At 33.8% G+C, this 5586-nt stretch overlaps 1 pseudogene; it reads right to left on the reverse strand.

Moving 5' to 3' along the window:
• Positions 1-298: 298 nt before the first annotated feature.
• Positions 299-5110, reverse strand: LOC125401901 (odorant-binding protein-like; annotated as a pseudogene).
• Between the last annotated feature and the right edge of the window lie 476 nt (positions 5111-5586).

The raw sequence follows: 5586 nt of genomic DNA on the forward strand, positions 1-5586 counted from the left end.
TTTACAAATAACAAGGCACACTCTCCTGATGGAATACTCTTTAATATAAACGTATCAGCAATTGTGAATTAGATAAAGTTCCTAATATTTTTATATATAAAAATATCTTGTCCCTCATTTCTCTCTCTGTAATATTTTTTAAAAGACATATGATATCCAGTCTTGATTTTGCCAATTTTCAATTCACTTTTTCCTTGGTGACATACTTATCTCTAATTTTTATGTAATAAGCACAAAACCATTCAAATATCAAGATTGTTAGGCATGGTCACTTTTTCTACCTACCTACAGAAAGTCATTATTTAGGACAAATATCTGCAAAAGAACATGAATGGGGAAAGGATTAACAGAAATGTTTTCATAGGAATATGATAACAGATTCCCAAGGATTATTTCTGGAAATAGCAACTGAATGATTGTATATGAATAGATATAGTCTGAATCAGGGAAATGACTGAGTAGATAGATAGAAAGAAAGATAGATAGATAGATAGATAGATAGATAGATAGATAGATAGAAGAGAGATTCATTATGTATATATACATACATGAATTTATGAATATACATCAACATGTACACATGTGCATGTGTGTGCGTGTGTACACGCATGCACACACACACATATATATAACCTGTAGCCAGAACTTCTCTAATAAATTCCTCAAGTTTTTCATATTGTTCAGGATTCAAAGGTTTACCCTTTCTTACAATGTATGAAAGACAATGTCAGAGACATGTTCAAGAATTATGGAGAAATTACATTGCTTCTTTAGTATCCCTGCATCATATACAATAGAAAGTCCCAACCTCTTCAAATTGATCTAACCTGGGTGGGTCAATACAGACAGTGATAATTTTTCTTAAGCACCATTTCAGTGTTTCATGATGCATCGGAAAATAAAGCAACTTTTCTAGAGAATTCGCACATTTCAATCCTATGTACTTTCAAAAAAATAACACTAGAGAGTCTTGGATGCCTATCAATGGAACCTTCACATTTCTCTTGAGTCTATACTCTAGTTTATGATTTCTTTAGCATACATTTGATTGAACGAAACTCAAAATGGTTTAAATTTAGGGCAATTTATATTTGGTCTCTTCTTTCCAGTAAGGAAACATTGACATAAACACTTTCAACAGCATTCACCATCATCAATAGTCTTCAATGACCATGCTACTCAAATTACAATATACTGTAAAAGTTGGTCGATATAACAATCATAATGTCATTTTGTGGGGAGGAGTTTGGAAATACCGCTTGTAGTGTGAATCTCACTTAATATCAACTTGCAGGGTGATACTTCTGTTACTACATCAGAAAACCCACTACCATTCTTAACAACAACAAAAGTCAGGTAAGTTGTCTGGCCAGCTCTATCCACGTTCTTACTGGTAAAGACTATGTTTCTCTTGTGTTGCATACACAGGTTCATATCTATTATTACCTTCAACTATAATAACAGAAACATTTCAAACTCAGTGTCACTCATTTTTCTACTTTGTTTGCTATCACCTGTTGACTAAACATTAATATTGATCCTGACTCTAGCAATCATCTCTGATTCACTAATGTATGACACTTGTGGGAAAAGTTATTCTTGTAGTCATTAATTTTGCATATCCAATCATAATACGGTGACCAATCATTTCCACTTTTTAAACCTGATAGTGAATCATAGGTACAGACACTTTCCCTTTTCTCTGAATTTCTAGTGTTAAGACCTGATGGAACACTTTGTTGGGTGATCCTTCCCCTTTCAACCAGATTCAAAAGGACACTTGTTAATTTCCAGAAAATTTAAAACCCTGGTGTCATACCATAGTAATACTTGGTGGGAAAAATGATACATACACAAAAGACCATACTGATTAGAATCATGCACAAAAGTTTTACTCTTGTAAGATAATAGATGGAAAAGATGTAAGAATGAACATTTTAAATTTACCTGATTTTCATATTGTGTGTGTGTCTGTCTCTCTGTGTGTGAGAGTTTTTCTGTTTGCATTTGCTCTCTGAAATTCTTTCTCTCTCTCTCTCTCTCTCTCTCTCTCTCTCTCTCTCTCTCTCTCTCTCTCTCACACACACACACACACACACACACACTCTCACTCTGTGTGTGGGTGGGATGTATATGTGTATGTAAGTGTGGTATTTTCTCTTAAAGACACTGATTAAATGATAAAAGCAGTTCATGGGAAAATAAAAAGAGTTTAGGAACTTGTAAATTTCTGTGACTTGCCTACTTTATAATGCTCATGTAAACTTAGGGAAACAATAAACTTGGCAGAAGAATGTGTCCTCCCTTCATTAAAGATCAAACCAAAGGTCATCCTATGCATATTTCAGTTGAATAATGTTGCTACTATTTTAGTAATTTTTACAAAATTGAAGAAATCCGTCTAAAATTTTAAAACAGATTTCCCCTAAATGCTTTTCAAAATTGAAGATTATCATCCAATGATCTAAATGCTATGATTGCTACAAAGTAAGAATAGAGGAAACTTTAAAATAGGACCATTAATTTAAAGTTTCCATGAATCCAGGATGATATTGATATATTATGATATATATAATATATAATAATGATATATTAATGCCTATAATATAAGTGCTTGTCAGCCTGAGGCAAGAAGTTTGCAATGATGTTTGAGGTCACTGAGACCTATCAGTGAGTGTGAGGCCTGTCCAATAACAAACAGAGATTCCGTATTAAAGCAGCATTATCTGTCATAGCCAGAACCTGGAAGCAATCTAATTATCCCTTGTTAGAAGAATGAAAAAAAAAGCATAGGACATTTACACAACGGAGTACTGCACAGCAGGGAAAATAACATCTTGAAATTCGCAGGCAAATGAATGGATCTAGAAAACATCATATTGAGTGAGGTAACCCAGACTCAGAAGAATATCCTATGTTTTCACTCACAAGTATTTTTTAAACATATAACAAAGAAAAATTATCCTAAATTTCACAATCCCAGAGAACCTAGACAACAAAGAGGACCCTAAGAGAAACTGACATGGATACAATCTACATGGAAAGTAGAAAAAGACAAGATCTCCTGAGTAAATTGGGAGCACTGACATCATGGGAGAGTGTAGAAGGGGATGGGAGAGGAAGCAAGGGGAGGAGAGAAAAATATATAGCCTAATAATAACAATTCTAACAAAAGAAAAGACACTGAATATTATATAGAAATAAATTTTCATGAAGGAAACCATTTGGAGACATTTGTTAGCATTGCTACTCATATCTTCAGGTTCAGTGTTTTTCTCCATGTAAACTTCAGATGACCTACAATGTACTCTGACTTTGTAGAATATCTCAGTTGGTTGGAAGAACTGATGAATTTTCAAGTAACTAATATTGTTCTAGGTCCATGTACCTATGAATGGTTTAAGTGTCAGCATGAATGTGCTTACTCAAAATGCTTCTGTTTGTAGACGAAGCTCCCAGATCCCATACTTACACTGGCCTCTGTATTTGCCATCTTTTTGCCTATACCCAATGACTTTGGTCTCTGAACTTTGGACATTTGCACTAAAAATCAAATAGAGGATCCCTTGTTTATGCTTTATAAACTTTAATTCATATTAAAGATTTTCAAGTATTATAATGAACTTGGTGATGTAATAAAATCTATGAACAGTGTACAGAGCTGGAACAGAAGTGCCTATGCTTACCTCAATTATCTTAATTCTTGTTAGAAAATATCATCCTGTTTGTAATCATACACATGACTTCCTTTATTTGTGGCAATTCTTCCAAGTGCTATGAAGGATCTGATGGCTTACTTATCCAAATTTCACTGTTCACTGTGTTTGATTTTCAAATCTAAATTTTCTTTTTCTAGTCCAATGATAACATGTTCATAGGTTTATATGCATGTTTTAAATGATTTAATTTATAACCTAAAACTTACATTTATAGCTAGAAGAAAGAAATTATCTAAGCTTTATAATTTCCTCCGCTGTTATGCAACCATTCAAAGAACATAATAATCTAAATGGAAAAGAGTGTCTTTGAAACTAGAGCATCAAAGAATGGGATTTACAAATTAGATTTGTCTAAATTGTTTGTGCCAGACTTTTTACGATGTTATTGCCTGAGTAACATAACATATATGACTATGAACCAAATGTTCACACTTACCCTTAAACTTAATAGAAATGTGATTCTTAGAGTCTTTTGCATCTAATATTAGAGCACAAAATTCAACCACAGGCCTCCAGCCAAAAGGATTTCTAAGGAAACACTCAAGGAATTGGAGACAGTACCTAGCATCTGCGTAATATCCAGAGCTAACCAATCTTGAAATAAAATAATCACATTGCTGATAAGGACTTCAATTTCATGACCAGAAAAACAACATTTCCCTGTATGTTTGACAACAGAAGTGCTGAGAAATGGCAATATTCTGCTGAGTTTATATAATTGACTATTTGCTTACTTGACATAAAATGTGACTCTCATTTTCCTACATGCCTCACTACAAGTAAGTTCACGAATGTAGATTCACAGAGGTCTTCCATCTTCTATCTTGTCCACATTGTCAGCAGTGATGGCAGTGGTAACCCACTTTCCTTCAAGCTGAAAAAACAACAAAGGCCTTTGAAATGTGAGTTGGTACTCACATCTCTGATCCCAAACTTTGGAAATACATAAACGAACTAGAAATATAAAATGAATAATATTGTGTTTATTAGTTAAAAATTATGCTTCCAGGATGCAGAATAATGCAGGGAAATACAATGACTCAATTTACATAGGATTTGGTACCTGAGATCTTTTGGAACTACTCATGTGCTGGCCTCTTAAGCTCTGAAATTCAACCCATTGTATCATTATTTCAATAGCTTCATCTTAGAAAAATCTTATTGAAAAAGTGCACATGTGTGAAAGCCAGAAAGGTTATTTCATGAATATGGACTTGCATGGACAAACTGAATAAAACATCACATCCACAGAAATATGCTATTGAAGAGCATCAACCCTATGCGTAGACCAAATGAATTTACCTCAGCAGGAGCACGAACCAGACTTAAATGCCAAAGCGAGCAGCAGAAACTTTACCATGGCTGTGCCTGCCTTTGCTCTTCTGTAGAAGCTCAAAATAAGATATTGGTTGTGAAGGAACTGAACTAACAAAGCTTTTTATACAGTTAGTTAGAGGGAGTTTCATGGAATCAACAAATGGTTCAGTATCACAACAATCTCCAGTATTTCCTCCTTGGCCCTGCTGAATGACATATTAACTCATATCCATTAACAAATAAGATTAGGCTATAGGTCAGGTTCTGTTGGGATGAGGAATTGAGTGTTTCTTTCAGAAAGAAAGAACTATCCTTGTGAGAGCATTAAAACAATTGTTTTGACTCCACAACTATACTGGTGGGTAAATGTCAATACCCATATGCACATATTATATGTGATTCATCTAATCAATGTGACATGCCTTTTAAAATACATTCTGGATCTAAGCATAATACTTAGAAGTTAAATGAATTTAATACTGTGGCCTGAGAAATATGAGTAAAGCAAACAAATTCTTAGAAGATAAGATGGTAAAACTAAAGAAAGATT

The sequence above is a fragment of the Myodes glareolus genome, chromosome X, assembly GCF_982192425.1.
Source record: "Myodes glareolus chromosome X, mMyoGla1.1, whole genome shotgun sequence".
Classification (NCBI taxonomy): domain Eukaryota; kingdom Metazoa; phylum Chordata; class Mammalia; order Rodentia; family Cricetidae; genus Myodes; species Myodes glareolus.